Source organism: Jaculus jaculus, chromosome 6 (assembly GCF_020740685.1).
Source record: "Jaculus jaculus isolate mJacJac1 chromosome 6, mJacJac1.mat.Y.cur, whole genome shotgun sequence".
In the NCBI taxonomy this organism is placed as follows: Eukaryota; Metazoa; Chordata; class Mammalia; order Rodentia; family Dipodidae; genus Jaculus; species Jaculus jaculus.
Window position 1 is genome coordinate 43463802 of NC_059107.1, and position 17275 is coordinate 43481076.

Sequence of the window (17275 nt, forward strand, 5' to 3'; positions counted from 1 at the left end):
GGGTCCTCCTCAGTGGGGGTGTAGGTATTCCCCATGCGGTTGTGGGGTTATGCATTGTGGGAGCAGCAGTCAGTTATTAGGGGAGGCAATGCCTCTGGGCATAACATGGCTCTTACAGTCTTTCATCCTCCTCTTCTGCAAAATTCCCTGAGCCTTGGAGGGTGTATTTTAAGTCTACTTCAATGATGAGCTCTCAGGACCCTGTGTTTTTTTGTTTTTTTTTTTTTTAATTAGGATTTTATATATCCCAGGCTGGCCTCGAACTCTATGTAGCTGAGGATGACTTTGAACTCCTAATTCTCTTGCTTTCACCTTCCAAGAGCTAGGATTACAGGTACTGGCCATGTTTAGTTTATGATGTTGTTTAAACCTTCTACAAGCCCAAGTACCACTTCCTCATTTCTGATTTTCCCTGCTCAGTCCTCTAGATGGCTCCTTTTCTGAGCATCTCCCTCTTGCTTGCAGAGGCTTCCGTATCAAATTGTCTATTGTTCCCACCTTATCTGTGAGTGTTATCTCCTTAAAGAATCTATGCTACTAGGAAGCCTATCTTTTATTTCTCTTGGAACCTGTCTGCCATTAATTCCCAGCACAGTGCTGATCGCAAAGTTGGGCTTAATAAGTGTGTGCTTGATTAAAGAAGATAATACATTGTCAATAGATTAAAAAAAAAAAAAAAAAAAAAAGAAGCCAGAGATAAGGTGCAACTGTTCCAATACCCCAGAGACACAGATGCTCTCCAACAGCTGCCTGAGCTCCTGTCTGAGGCTCATGGGACTGGTTCTGACCAGTGGCCCCTGAGCAGTAGTGACCAGTATCCCTTCCCATCTGAGGGATGTGAAGCCACCAGCACTTTTCCAGGATCTTCTTTATCTTCTGCCACCCTCCCTCTCCTGCTGCTAAGGCAGGGAAACAAAAACATGTTGGCAACCCCATCAGCTTGGGGCTTCAGCTGGTTTTATGAAGCAAAGTCCCCAATGGAGAGTCATGTGGTGTGCATATTAGTTTGCAGGCTAAGCGCCTCAAACAATAGACTTTTACTTTTCACCATGCTGGCAAGGAGAAATCCACGATCAAGATGTCAGGAAGGTCTGTCCTGTGAGGCCTCTCTCCTTCCCTTGCCACAGTCTTGCTGTGGCTGTCACATGATCTGTTCTCTGTGTGTGCATGCCCCTTGTGTCTTTGTATGTTTCAGTTGCTCTTCTTTTAAGGACACCAGTCAGGCTGGCTATGGTGGTGCGCCCTTGTCATGCGAAGATGGAGTCAGGAAGATCAGTTCAAAGCCACTCAATGATGGAGTAAGTTTGAGGCCAGCCTTGACTACATGAAACCCTCTCTCTCTCTGTCTCTCACACACACCCAAAAAACCCCCAAACCCACAAGTCAGAGTGAGTTAGAGGGCCTCTCTAACATTCTTTCTTACCTCTTTCAAGGCCCTATTTCCAAATCCGGTCATTTTCTCAGGTAGGAAAGCTAGACCCCCACCCCGCAAGGCCAACATCAAGGACAAAGATCAGTGGCTCGGAAGGCGTGCCTGAAATGTTGACTCTCTGTCTTATTCTTAAAGAACGATATTTAACTGGTTTGCAGCAGTTACAGGTCATTTAGCTAATGTTTAAGTGTCCCACTGGTGGTGCTAACTTGCACCGTTGACCACAAACATTGTCAGTACGTTTGAAGGCTTCGGCAAGAAGGAATGGTTCCAGGGTGGAGGCGGGAGCTGGGTGGATGGAGCTGGCACGCAGCTCCGATCTAAACATGGAGAATCTTCTACAGCACAATGGCACTCACTCATCTGTGGAGCCTCTGAATTCAGACAGCATCCCCAGCACACTGCACAGGGAAGAGCCACTGGAGCCTGTGTGGGGGATGGCTTTATTCAGATAAAGGGACAGCCTTTGGCAGCAGCAACATTATCTTCACAAAATGGAGACTTTTTTAATGTAGCCAACTTCCATAAGAGAATGCTTCTTGGCACTCAGGCTTATGGCAACTTTCTGTAAAGTGGCTGGATCCATTACTTTCTCATTGCTGGGCTACAGTGCCCAGCCAGAAACAGCTAAAGGAAGGAAAGAGTTTGTTTTTGGCTTACGGTTTTATCCATTATGACGGGAAAGGCATAGCAGAAGTAGGGGAGGCAGGGTCACATGGTCACAGCAGTGGGAGGTGGTAGAGAACAGTGAATGCTGAAAGTTCTGCTAGCTTTCTCTCTCTCTCTCCCTCCCTCTCTCTCTCTCTCTCCCTCTCTCTCTCTCTCTCTCTCTCTCTCTCTCTCTCTCTCTTTTAGTTCAGACATGGATACACACTTTGTTGATAAGCTTTCTCCTTTTTTAAAAAAAAATTTAAGCCTTCTCCTTTTTTATACACTTTAGGAACATGACCAGAGATTTGTTTCTATGGTGATTCTAAATCCTGTCACGTTAACAACCAGAAATTAACTAGCATAATGGGCTTAACAGTAGATCCTGTCTCATATGGTTGCTATTAGAACTAACTGCATAAAAACAAGTTTTCACAGGTACACACATACACACATGAACATTCATTATACATAAACTTTAAAAACTTAGTTATTTATGTGTGTGTAGATCATAAAACTAGAAAGTATATCATGACAGGTGAATAAAAGTTCATAAAGAAAAGGACAAAGAGGGGGCTAGAGAGATGGCTCAGTGGTTAAGGCACTTCCTTCCAAAGCCTAATGACTTGAGTTTGATGCTTCAGTACCCACATAAAGCCAGATTCACAAAGTGGTGTATGCATTTGGAGTTCATTTCCAGCAGCTATAGGACCTGACATGCCCAGTCTCTTTCCTTGTGGTAGCGCACGCCTTTAATCCCAGGATTTGGGAGGCTGAAGTAGAAGGATTACTGTGAGTTCGAGGCCAGCCTGAGATTACATAGTAAATTCCAGGTCAGCCTGGGCTAGGGTAAGACCCTACCTTGAAAAAAAAACAAAAAGGAAAAAGAGACAAAGAGGGCTGGAGAGATGGCTTAGCAATTAAGGCACTAGCCTGCAAAGCCAAAGGACCCAGGGTCTAGTCCCTAGGACCCACATAAGCCAGATGTACAAAGTGACACACACATCTGGAGTCTGTTTGCATCTGGAAGCTGTGGCACACTCATTCTCTCTCTCTCTCATATACACACACAAATAAATAAATACTTTTTTTAAAAAAAGGGACAAAGATTGGGTAACGGAATATACAAGGAATGAAAGTAGAAGGGGAACTAACTAAGGGAAGGAAGGAAACCAGCTAGGCAGGGCAAGATGCCTGGGAGGGAGGGTATGAATGAGAACAAAGTACGACAATGTATGAAAATTCCATAATGACACCCATTGCTTTGTATGTTAGCCCCCAAAATTAATTAAAACATTTTTACTGTCTTTGTGTGCTGTGTTCATCTGTGTGAGCATAGGGACATGCGTCTCACAGCGGGTGTGTGGAGGTCAGAGGACGACCTTGGAGGTCAGTCCCTCCCTCTGCCTTGCTTTGAGGCAGGGTCTCTCACCCACCGCTTCATCCATCATGCTGTGGCCCGGGAGCTCCTGGCCAGTCTCCTGTCTCCACCTCCCATCTTGCCATAGGAGAGCTGCATCTGGCTTTTATGTGGGTCTTTGAGAATCTGAACCCAGGTCATAATTTTAAACTTTAACCACTGGGCAATTTTCCCAGCCCTAAAAAATTAAATTAAAAAAAAAGTACCAAAAGCTTCATTGAAAAAAACTGAAGAAAGGCTGGATCAATGGCTTAGTGGTTAAGGTGCGTTTGTGCGAAGCCTAAGGACCCATGTTCCATCCTCCAGATCTCACCTCAGTGGCTCTGGCAGGCCAATTATCTCTCTTTCTCTAAGATAAAAAAGAAAAATAGGGCTAGAGGGATGGCTTAGCAGTTCATGCATTTGCCTGCAAAGCCAAAGGACCCCGGTTGGATTCCCCAGGAGCCAAGTTAGCCAGATGCACAAGGGGGCGCACACGTCTAGAGTTCGTTTGCAGTGGCTGGAGGCCCTGGCGTTCCCATTCTCTCCCTCCCTCCCTCCCTCCCTCTCTCTCTCTCTCTCTCACACACACACACATTCTCCCTCCTTCTCTGTCAAATAAATAAATAAAAATAAAATATTTAGAAAAACGAAAACTGAAGAAAAAGAAGAGGGGAAGATGATGTGACAGTGAGACGGGGTGGAGCAACAACAAGCTAGGGAAACCCAGCAGCTGTCAGGAGCCACCAGAACATAGAAAGAAGCAAGTAATCTGCCCACAGCCTTTGCAGGGAGGGAAGCAAGCTCTGCCAGCACCTTGACCTTGGTCCTCTGGCCCCCGGATCTGTGCAGCAGAAATTTTCTGTTCTAAGGAACCAAGTTAGTGGAAAGTTATTCCAAGGATATTTATATATTCATGGTCATCCTTAAGCAAAATGACCAGAAGAATGGTCTAGCGGTCAGAGAGGCAAGAGGAAGAAGATGGCTGAAGACTCCCTGAGCTGAGAGCTGGCTGGCACTCTGTGGCCTCATGTGTCACCCTCGCACTTCTTCACGTGACACTTCATCCAGCCCATTCCTGTCTCTTTGAGAAAGAGTCTTATGTAGGCCATGCTGGCCTCGAGCACACTTTGTAGTCAAGGACGACCTTGAACTCTTACACCTCCTGCTTCTGCTTCCCAAATGCTAAGGCTATAGTGTGTGTGATCACAGTGGGTTTATGCAGTGGTAGGTGTCAAACCCAGGTCTCGTCTATGGTCAACCAACTGAGCTACATTCCACAACCCCCATTTCTTCTTTTTAATCTTATTTATTTGTTTATTTGAGAGTGACAGAGAGAGAAAGAGGCAGATAGATAGAGAATTGGTGCACCAGGGCCTCCAGCCACTGCAAACGAATTCCAGGTGCATGCACCACCTTGTGCATCTGGCTTACATGGGTCCTGGGGAACTGAGCCTTGAACCGGGGTACTTAGGCTTCACAGGCAAGTGCTTAACCGCTAAGCCATCTCTCCAGCCCCTTTCTTATTTTTTAGAAAATATTTTATTTTTCTTTATTTCTTTGAGAGAGAGAGAAAAAAAGAGAGAGAGAGACAGAATGGGCACACCAGGGCCTCTAGTGGATGCAAACAAGGTCCAGATGTGTGCGCCTCCTTGTGCATCTGGCTGGCATGGGTCCTGAGGAGTTGAATCTGGGTCCTTTGGCTTTGCAGGGAAGCGCCCTAAGCACTAAGCCATTTCTCAAGCTCTTTTAAAAAAATTTTTAAAAAATATTTTATTTTCACTTATTTATTTGAGAAGGAAAGAAGGAGAAAGAGAGAGAAGAAGAGAGAGAATGGGTGAGCCAGGGTTTCCAGCCACTGCACATGAACCCCAGATGCATGGACCACATTGTGCATCTGGCTTACGTGAGTATTGGAGAATCGAACTGAGGTCCTTTGGCTTTACAGGTAAGTGCCTTAACCACTAAGCCATCTCTCCAGCCCCTTTTTAATTTTTTAAAAATATTTTTATTATTTATTTGCATGGGGTGGGGAGGAACAGGCATGCCAGGGCCTCTTGCCACTGCAAATGGCCTCCAGATGCATGCTCCACTTTGGGCCTCTGGCTTTATGTGAGTATTGGAGATTGAAAACTGGGCCTCCAGGCTTTGCTAGCAAGTGCCTCAACCACTGAGCCATCTCTTCTGCCTCTCATTTCTTTCTTTCAAAAATACCTTCGGCCACTAACTACCTGGTAGACTCCTTTGTAAACACGGGCGATAAAGCCATGGAGTGCCTGACTTCATGGCGCCCACATTGTAGTGAGTGTTCACCCAAACAGGGAGTAGAAAAACAGTGCAAAGGACAGGATGTGGTCTGCGTTTCCTTTGTAATGGTCAGTTCAGGTGAAGATGCAATTCACCAATCCCAGGGAAGGCTTTTGACCTGAGGTCATTTTTATACCAAGGGTCAAAGAGACCCTCATGTCCCCCTGTAGGAAAGCAAGAGTCAGAATTACCTTAAGATAGATTCATAATAGGAGGAACTTAGGGCAACTTTCAAACTTTTGTCTAGATTACTGTTCTTCAGGACTGTTGCCAAGTGAATCAATAGCATAATGCTATTTTTCCAGCTCACCCCTCCTTAGGCAACCTGGTGGTTCCCTGGTTCCTGGGAGGTCACCATATTGATGCTGAACTGAATGCAGACACCGGATTGGCATAGCGCTCTACAGCTCAGAACTCTCGGACTCAAGCGACCCTCCTGCTTCAGCCTCCTAATTAGCTAGAACTACGTGGGCGAGACCACACCGGCCATAATGCTTTTGTTGTTGCTGTCTGCTTGCCCTTCCTTCCTTCTTCCCCAGCCCTTCCTTCCTTTCCACCCTCCCTCCTCCCCTCCCTCCCTCCTTCCTTTCCTCCTTCCTCCCTCCCTTTCTTCCTTCCTTCTTCCCTTCCTCCTTTCCGCTTTCTTCCTCAGTCCTTCCTTCTTCTCTTCCTCCCTCCCTTCCTCCTTTCCTCCCTCCCTTCCTTCTTTCTTCCTTCCCATCCTCCTTCCTCCCCTCCTTCTCCCATTCATCCTTCTTCCTTCCCTCCCTCCCTCCCTCCCTCCCTCCCTCCCTCCCTCCCTCCCTTCCTTCCTTCCTTCCTTTCTTCCTTCCTTCCTTCCCTCTTCCCTTCCTTTCTGCCCTGTACCTCACTTGGTATACTGCCACTGAGCTGTATTCTAGGCCCCCAGTTCTCACCTTCTAAGATACATTTTGGGGTGGTGAGGAGATGGCTTAGGGGGTGAAGTGCTTGCTGTGAAGACCTGAGTTTGAATGCTCAGAACCCACATGAATGCCAGGAATGGTGGTAAGCGCCTTTAATCCCAGGGCTGTAGAGGTAGAGACAGGTGGATCCCTGGGAATCACTGGCTGGCAGGTCTAGTCAAATCAGAGAGCTCTGGATTGAGAGGATCCCTGCCTTAAAATAAAAAAAGTAAGTAAGTATGTAAGCCAGGCGAGGTGGCACACTCCTTTAAACCCAGCACTTGGGAGGCAGAGGTAGGAGGATCACTGTCAGTTCAAGGACAATCTGAGACTACATAGTGAATTCCAGGCCAGCATGGGCTACAGATAGACCCTACCTCTAAATAAATAAATAAGGTGGTAAGTGAAATGACACTCAATATCAACCTCTGGCCTCCACATGCACACATACATGTGAACCCACACACAAGAGCACACATCCACATGCACACATACACATACATGTGAACCCACACCAAGAGCACACATACACATACATGTGAACCCACACATAAGAGCATACATCCACATGCACACATACACACAAAAAGAGATAGATTTAAAGAAGTTATGAGTTTTACTCTGAAGCAAGGTCCTCATGAGAAGCTTGGGTGGTTGAATCATGAAGCATTACTGTACGACTGGTGGTAATTTTCTCTAATTGAAGACAAAATACCTGGGAGGAATTGAAATGTCTCTTGATTGCTACTTTGTAAACCCAGACCTTTAAAAGACCGTGAGAAGCAGAGAAAGCATTTTCACATTTATGAAAGGAATTAAGAGGAAAACAATAGACTTCCCTTGTAAACAGAACTCTTTATGAGTTAGGCTTGATAGAATTCCGCTTCTCTACAAGTAAAAGATACTACTAATTATGAATATATTTACAATGAAGCCAGAAAATTCGAATAACATGTATTTGTTTGAAAGGAAGTTGTTTTGTTTGTTTGATTTAATACTTTGACCTAGCAATCCCATTTATAGGATACTTGGAGAATTGAACCCAGGCCTGCAGACTTTACAGTAACACCCTCAACACTGAGCCATCTCTATAGCCCTTGGGTTTGTTTTGTTTTGTTTGTTTTTGGTAATACAGCTGCAGATGCATACTGCTGCTTGGTCATGAAAATGACATTTGTTATTATTAAGTCTGCTTTAAATCCAGGGTATATGAGAAGGAAGGAATGAGGTACGGAAGTGTAAGCCCCTCTTTTCTCCCAGGACACAATCTGTTTGCGAACAGCCTAAGTCTAGGATCTAAGGACAGGTGTGAAAGCAAGGAAGCCCGGAGGATTTCTTCCTGGCTGGCAAAAGGGGCCGCGGCAAAGCTACCGCGAACCTCCCGTGCGTTGTTGGCCTGAGATCTTGCACAGAACCACATCCAGGGCCAGGATTGACCTGAACAAACTGAGGCTTTCCAAAGCTGCAGTCTACATGCTGTTTACACTGTAAACCAGAGAGACACAAACAGCTCTCAGATGAGCTGCTACCACATCTGGGCCGCTCGCTGCGTGGGAACAGAGGCCTGTCAGGAGGCGTGGCTGGCTGAGAGTGTGGAGGTTTGCCCTCCTGGTAAGACGTGGAGATGCACCAGATAAGAGATCTGGAAAGGAACATTTGCTACACTGTCTGCAAACGACACAGGCACTATGCTCATGCTGTGTAAAACGCTGCCTTCTGAGGATAATGGCCATTACCATCTGCATCAGGGCAGGCGAGACTATTTAAAAGTCTCCAGATTGGGCCTGTCACCTCCCCTCCTAGAAGAACGGGGTGGGGAAGGATCATTAGTCCCTCACTTGAAGCTCAACCACTGCCGCCAGCTCCTCCCTGCCAGCCGTGTGTAGTTCTGCCCCAGCTGCAGGCGGTCCAGGTGGCCATGTGGTCTCTGGAGGAGCTAGAGGGTATAGCATGTAGAAGGTCAGCTGAAAAAGGGACATTCACACATGCAGCTCTGGGGGACTTGTCATCCATGCTGGTGTGAGGCTTTTTTTGGTAATGTGGTTGCTTTGGGGTCACACCCATTCCTATGAGTAAGCCCAATAAATTCATCAATTCACGAGGTTGGACTTTGGTAGGATCATTAAGAAGTTCTGGTCTGTCGTTGCTGCTCTATCTAGGAGGAGCAGATATTTGTTTGTCTGCCCAGGAAAAGGCCACGGCAACAACTCACCTGCTCTCTAAGAATTAGCCAAGTGGGCAAGTGAAGCAGGAACCCATCCTGGCACAGAAATCTCTGTCATTTCCTTGGTTTCTTTTTGCAGAGCCCTTAATCTACAACCCTTAGGCTAGCCTTCAGCTAGGAGTGTGTGTCTGTGTGGTCAAGACTTACTACAAGCACATTTTGTATAAAGCTCTGTACTTGCTGTGGATGGCACAGGCCCTGTCCTGAGAGCGTCCAGTCTAGATGAGATGATTAACTGGTAAGCATTCAGAAAGTGGAGGGAGACCAAAGACAGTCGCCAGGCTGATTGCTGAGATTCCCCTGCCACAGGCTGCAGCCTGCTGTGTCCTTTCTGCTACCCCATCTCCCTCCAGCCTGTCTTCTTCCGGCTTCCATTACATAAAACCCCTTCCATTCTAGCCTGTTCCCATTCCTTCCTCTTCCCCCCGCCAAACTCGCAACCTCAGCTGCAGTTCTCCTCCGTGAAGTCTTCTGTAAACCACCTTATGGAAAGTATTTTGTTCCTCCTTTGAACATTCACAATGTTTCCTTGGACAGAACTGTGAGTTGCTGAGATACGCAGGGTGCACTTCCAGAAGTTCCTAGGGTGTTTCAAAATGTGAAATTTTCTCTAAGAAAATACTTGTCAGACAGCTTGCAAACTCCTCACTGGAGAAAATGTACAATTTCAATATTAGTGTGTGCCATGTTCTTTTCTGTGTGTGTTTTTTAAAATATATTTTTCAGGTTGGTAATTTTACTCCCCCATGTGCTTAATCCAGAACAAATGCACACATAGAGACAGGCATTCTAACTGCAGCTTAAAAACTGAACCACTTCCCAGGCATGAAGTTGAGAATAACAGGATTTTTGGCCTCCTCCCATTTGGAAATTTCTCAACTACCACAATCCTTTTGATGATTTTTTTTTACAAGTGTGCTTAAAGAAACAATAGGTCACATGTGAAAATCAATGTGAGAGAGAAAAGGATGGTGGATGTGTCCAAACTGATTCTACACGGTGGGAAATTGTGTAGTACCCGTTAATAAGTCACTGTAATTATTTAGTAATGAAATACAAATATATTTTCTTTCAAGCTTTTGTATGTTAATTTTTCAAATGGCTACTAAGTTTTAAGCCATAAATACTTATTAAGTTGTTTGGCTCTCATTACATAACTCTTTAATGAGTGAAAGTGTTGGCCTTTTGCCAAGGGGCACCATGGAGAAATGCCTGAGACACTGAGAGGTGCATAGATAATGTTTGGGAGCCATTCGTCTACTGTATTCTCTTGACACATAGTGCTGGCTGTGCGCTCTCTTGCTTATCTCCTTGTGTGTGTATTTGTAAAGCCAGCCAAGGTCTTGTGCTTATTTATTTTGTTTGCCCTTGGGTTGGACTTGAGAAGAAAAAGAGAAAGTTTTCTCCAGAGGATCCAAAGGCGCTACAAAAAGGGGGAAAAACTGACCAGCAAGTGGATCTGAGAGGAACAGATGAGCTTAAATGGGATAATAACTAATGCAAATTAAGCTTAATTAATGTAAGTGGTTGTATGGCTTTTACTCCAAGGCATGTCACCACTCCTCTGCAGCTAAGCTTCTGAACGGTGTATGTTTTTATTTCATAATGAGGGAACTATTTTAAGTAAACTTGTTTTATTGCTATAAATAGATGTTTTAAAGTTAGTACTAATGAGGGAATGAAAAGTGATTTCCATGTTTGTTTGTTTGTTGTGTGTTGTTTTGTTTCCAGTGCTTTATATCTGAAGTTTTTCACGCTTGGAACACTCTGGTTTACTATTCAAACAAAGCACCACTTCACCCGCTGCTGTTGCTAGCTGTGTAGGAGATGAATTTGGGAGGAGTCTGTCAGCTCCCGGTGGGCAGAGGTGGCACTGTGAGCCATGTTGCTTTGAATTCCTGCGAAGGGTCTTCAGTGCTAAATGGCTGTGGGTTTTTGACTGAACCATGGAGGGGCGTGAGTGGAGAAACCCTTAGGAACCTATAATGGTGGTTTAGAATACAGGTCATCTTATACTAGCAGTCAAGAACTTTTCTGCCCACAGGTTAGTAGGATTATTAGGTGGCAACAGCCTCTCAGAACTCAGGCTTCATAGCATCCTTGTGTGGTTGAATAAGGTTTATGACAGGACAGGACATAAAAGAAACACTCAGTAAAAGTCATCTAAAATCAACAAGACAATTGAACATGTGCTTCCCCAGGACTGTCCTCTGTTTATGAGTGCGCTAGCTTTTGCATTAATGTGTTTGATCCCTTTAGTCTCCCAGAGAGTCCTTGGCCTGCTATGGTGACATGTAGTGGCTGCTGTGGGAAGATTTGTTGGGGATGGAGACCTCATCTTCAGACAGAGTTCAAACATGGGGAATCCTCTACCTCTCCCCGAAAAATCTGTGGATGCGGTTTTCCTCTTAGCATAGAAAATGATTTATTTAGTAGGGCTCAGGACTGCACGCTTGGCAAACACTCACCCACTGAGCTGTTTTTTTTGTTGTTGTTGTTTTGTTTTGTTTTTTGTTTTGTTTTGGTTTGGTTTGGTTTGGTTTTTTGTGGCTTTTTGAGGTAGGGTCTCTCTCTAGTCCAGGCTGACCAGGAATTAATTAACTATGTAGTCTCAGGGTGGCCTCAAACTAACAGTGATCCTTCTACCTCTGCCTCCTGAGTGTTGTTTTTGCTTTTTATTTAGAGACAGTGTCTCACAGAGTTGCTCTAGCTGACCTTGAACTCACTTTGTAGCCCAAGCTACCCTTGACCTGTCCATCCTCTTGCCTGTGCCTCCTGGTTAGAGGAGATTTTAGGCCTCAGCTAGAGGTTAGCAATTTAGCCTTGAGCAGCAGTTATAGAGCTGGCTCTGGTCACACATCATCACCAGCTTTATGGTCTTCACCAAGTTACTTAATGTATCTGAGCTTGTTTCTTCATCGGTACAAATGGGAACAAAAGCAGCGCCTGCTTCACGGTCACTGTGAGGATTCATTGCTGGTGTAGGGAGGTGCCTAGAAGTTCGCCAAGTGCAGTGGGGCAATGTCCATCAAAGCCTAGCTGTAGTAGGCACACCAGGTATGGTCATTCTTAAGCCTCTTAACCTCTCTCTTGTTATTTTGAGAGCTAGAAAGAGAGATCCAGATAGTGAGAAAGAGAGAACGGGCGCACCAGGACTTCTAGCCACTGCAAATGAACTCTACATGCACATGCCCCCTTGTGCATCATGGGTCCTGGGGAATGAAACCTGGGGCTTTGCAAGCAAGTGTCTTAACTACTAAGCCATCTTTTTGGCCCTCTTAGCCTCCACTAGCCCCAGGTTTCTTCTGTGTTGGTGGTATCTCCCCTACTACTTCACTGAGGGGCTGTGATTAAAATTGAGCAGTCTTTGTAACTTGGAAGTCTTGCACAAACATAAGGCTTCAATCTGTTATGGGTGGCCTTTTTAATTAGGGCCTGCAGAGACCATGGTCTTTTCTCACTGCTGGACATGTGTGCTCAGGTCGAGCCCAGGCATCTTGGCCACCATGGCTTTATTCAGAAGCTATCTATCTCCCAGGAGTGCCCTGGCATGGATCCCTCAGATGGTCCTTAGGCTTATGAACAGGTCCAGAGCCTGATTTTCCATCTCTCCATTCCCCAATTAGAGAAACAGGCACTGTCAGTTCTTCTTCGGTTCCAACAAGCCCTGGGCTGCCCTGGAGGGAAGAGAAGAGAGGAGACGGAAACGCTCCCTGTAAAACTTGGCTTTGGTTGAATAGCTTCCAGTTGCCTTGAAATCTAATCTCTTTTGAACTTGAATTTGCCGCCTTCAGTCACATTCTTGGAAGGCGATGAGCTTCAGTCCCAAAGTAGAAGTGATATGCCTTTCCAAGAACCCCATTCCTAGGGTGTTAGGAGCTGTTGGTCCTCTAAACCTTTTCTCCTACTCATGGAGGCTTTGGCCCAAGGGACTCTAAGAACATCCTATGATCTGGGTTTAGGACAAAAAGTGGTCCTCTTACCCCCTTGGAAAAGGAGATTTTGGTATCCATCCACATACCCTCATCAAGTTCTCAAATGCCTGGCTTCTCTACGCCAACCAACAAACCCTGACCTCATGCTAACATTTACCAACTCATGAAGTAAGCAATTCAGCCAATATGTGCCGAGTGCTTACCATGGATTGTGGGCACTGGGGTAAGCAGTGGACAAGATGGGCAACGCCCTTGCTGTCTGTGGCATGACCCCTGACACTAGGCCACCGGAAGGACCGGACTGAAGTCCACCAGAGTCCATTCTGTGTTGAGCGTGAGGAGGTCTGTGTTTGAAAGAGAGGTCTGACAGATGAGAGGCTTAAACAACAAAACTTTTTTCCTTATAGTTCTGAAGGTTAGAAGTTTGATATCAAAGTGTCAGCACCATTAGGCTCTGGTAAAATCTCTATGGGGTTGAAGATAGCATACTTCTTGTGTCTCCTCATGGCAGAAATTGGGAAGAGAGCTGACTGGGTCTCTTCTAAAAGGGTTCTGGTCCCACTCAGTGGGACTCTGGCCTCATAACACAATTGTCTACCAAACACTCACCTTCTAATACCATCACACTAGAGGTTTCCATATGTTTTGGTTTGAAATGGGCTCTCACTATGTAGCTGAGGCTAACTTCATATTCAAGATCTACCTGTCTCAGCCTCCAAGTGCTAAGAATTCAGGTGTGGAACACCACATCCAGTTGAACCTACAAATTTTAGAAGGACACAAACATTCAGTCTATAGCAGACATGATATGTGGTGTTCATCTGCTATCTTTGCAACAAAAAGAGACATAAATTATATGTTAGAATATTCCATGAAATTGTCCAGTACAGATCAACCAGACTACTGTGAATCTTTTAGTCAGTTACAAAGGAACAGTCTTGGAACACCTTCAATATACCATGTGTTTGGAATGCACAGATGAGTAAGACGCAGCCCTCTCCTTCTTGATAGAGAACTTACTCACAGAAATAGCTCATTGTAGAACTGAGGTGAGAGAGGTAACAGAGCCACCGCTGAGAAAGACAGGGCATAGAGGCAGGCAAGGAGGTGCTGCCAGCAGAGAATGGGAACCAATACAAGATGGTTTTGCGGTGCTAAGGCATCATGCGAGGACAGATGTCTGGGGGCCTAGCTTGTGGAAGGCCTTGTGCTAGTGGCCGTACTATTGGAGTCTCTCTAGGCAGTGGCGTAGCTCTGCAGCACTCTGAGAGGCCGGCGTGACAGCATCGGATCTATGGTTAGTTAGTGTCGATCGTGTGAAGGAAATGGAGTGGGGCCTGAGCACCACGAGAAGGTGGAGACGCGGAGGGGTACAGGTAGATGGGATGGCTTTGTGAGATGTTTAGGGTATGGATTACCTGGCTTGAGGCCTAACTAGACATCCAGTAGATGGGGTCCGGAGAGTTCCCAGGCCTTTGCCTGAGTTCCTAGGAGGAAGGTGCCAGCGAGGAATCAGAAGGGGTCTAGGGGGAGAGAGTCAAGCGTGACGTTCTCGTAGGATTCCCCGGAAGAGAAGCGCAGCAGGCCGTTCCTCGCGTGATCCCGACACCCGTGAATTTTAGTACAAGTCCCTGAATAACATGGGTCAACCTTCAGTTACTCTTACATTTTGACTTTTGCTTTCTTTCCCTGTGTAGTGTGCATGTGTGTGCATAGGGGTACATGCATGTGAAGGTGCTCATGCATGTGGATGCATGCGTGCTTGGGGTTTCATCCTCAGTCACTCTCCATCTTGTTTTTGAAGCAGAGTCTTTCATTGAACTTGGAGCTCATAAGCTGGGCTAGCCAACAGGCCCTGGGGATCCTCCCACCTCTGTTCCCTTGCCCTGGAAGCACAGGTACATGCTACCACGTCCAGCATTTACCCGGGGACGGGAATGGGAGCTCCAGTCCCCAGACTTGTGATCACCGAGCCATCTTCCCAGCCACCATGCTGTGTTGACATGAGTCAGGACACTAAGCATCCACTTGGCTCTAGCTCTTTAGTCCACAAGTCCTCCGCATTAGTAACAAATGTGCGTCACGATCCATGGCCAATCTTAGCTTTAAATAAAAATGGCCAGGGGCTGGAGAGATGGCTTAGTGAGTAAGGCTCTTGCCTGCAAAGCCAAAGGATTCCAGTTCAATTCTCCAGGACCCACGTGAGCCAGATGCACAAGGGGGTGCATGCATCTGGAGTTCGTTTGTAATGGCTACAGGCCCTGGCGTGCCCATTCTCTCTCTCTCTCTCAAATAAATAAATAAAAATGGCCAAATGAGTCAAGGTTCAAACAATAAAGAATGAAGGAAACAGTTCCAAGTCATGCAAACACGTGTCTCTGATCCTCTGCTCCCATCCTCACCTCCTTCACCCTGGAAAGGCTTCTTGGAAGAAAAATAGCACCTCAGACCAAGCCCTCAATCAGAATGCTAGAGAATTCTTTATAGCTTCCAGTGTTAAAAGTGAATGCTAGACACTCACTAGGCTAGCTTGGCAGAGACTTTCCTGTGTTGTGCAAACAATGCAGTTCCTCACACACCCCAGAGCCACTGAAGAAAACAGAAGACAAACACTATAACTCCTCTCTTTGTACCCCAGCCAGTGTCTGGTGGCTCTTCTTAGACTGAAGAAGGGGAGAAGGGAAATAAGGGAGGCTGGGAGGCATGGTAGAAAGAGCTCTGGCCTGAGAGAGCCTCAGTTTCTTTATTTCAAGAAATGGGACTATCAAGCCACTTCATTGCTCTTTGCAAAGCCAGAAAGAGATAATGCTGTGAGTGCATTTCAACTGGGGAAGACTGCTGGAAGCTGGGTGACAAATAGTTGGACCAAGGAAGGACAAGAAAAAGAATGTGAGGCCCTGGCCTCCCACCTACCTCAGGGACAATTACGACAGCCACAAAACAATTATCAGGCTCCTAGGACATGAGGCACTGTGCTGTAATTACTAGCTTCTATCCATTTTGGGTTTAGAGCAGGTGACTTGAGCTTTACAGGGTTATCTCATTGGGTTCTAGAAGGATTAGCAACTCAGCCTTCGTCAGCGATTAGCCTTTGTGGGAATGAATTCATCTGGGTCCAGAGAACGGAGGGGAGAGGCAGAGTTTCACAGGGTGGGCTGCTCCAGGACGGGCTGAGTCAGAGCACCTGCAGAGCTCAATGCGGCAGGAAAATGAGGCCTGGGAGCCATCAGATCAGTGTCAAGCTCAGGATCTTCATGAGCTGCCTCTGTCCCCTCGAGCGGCTGAGTCAACTGACTGGTGAACATAACTTTCTGGGCCACCAGGACATTAACAGTTACCCGTATCACAGTGAGGCCTCAGTTCCATCACACACATGCCACTTTTCCCATAGGAAGTGCCGCCAGCCCACGCAGAGCTCTCACTGGCCATGGAGGCAGCATTAAGAAAAGAGCATGGTAGGGATGGGATACCTTCCAGTGAGTTGTTGGCCAGGGAGGTCCCTGATGCCCCCAAAACAGTATAGGCCATTGCCGAGGCCCTTGGTTTCCCACCATGAATAGATGGCAAGACCCTATTGCTGAAGACTCCACATACTTGGGCTGCAAGGCCACTGAGAAATCCTGCTGAAACTGAGCTGATAAGCTCCTCCATGTAGACCAGCTGACAGAAAGCTAGAAGAAGCCATTCTGCATGCAGTTCAATGGGAGAAAGAGAAAACAACAGTGAAGATACTCAACAGTGGACACTGCAAGCCTTATATTTGGCCAACCAGACCAAATGAGCCAACGGGTGCAATAGTGGCATATATGTAATGGTGGAAACCAACTGCCCTATAATTGGACTGGAGGCCCGCTCCATGGGAGGAAATACATTCCTGATACTGAAAACTTAACACGGGGTAGTCTTGAGTCCTGGGGGTATAACGTCTGTTGCTGTCTGGCTAAATGTATATACTATGCTTATCAAACTGCTCAGTAAGCACTTCTCTTAATTTTCATACCCTTATATTAATGCTATTCTCACTTTTGGTAGAGAATCTTCTCTTTTCAGATGGCAGTGACCTTGGGATGACTCAGAAGGAAAAGAAAGAAAGGAAAGAAGTGACCAGAGTGTTCAGTACTATAATATCTCTATTACACCTTCCAAGACTCAGGGTCTAATGCGGAAGAGGTGGTGGAAAGAATGTAAGAGCCAAAGGAAGGGTAGAACTCCTTACAATGTGCTTCCCCCAGATACAAAATGGCCTGGATATCCATGACCTCACAGTGCCTGACACTACCTACACAAGACCATCATAAGAGGAGGAAAAGATCATGACATCAAAATAAAAGAGAGACTGATTGAAATGGGGAGGGGAATGGAGTTTCAAAGGGGAAAGTGGGGGGAGGGATAGGGTATTACCATGGG

The 17275-nt window shown here is 46.1% G+C and overlaps 1 pseudogene; it reads left to right on the forward strand.

The window, feature by feature from the left end:
• LOC123453223 overlaps window positions 1-17275 on the forward strand; it is a 58697-nt pseudogene that overhangs the window by 12848 nt on the left and 28574 nt on the right.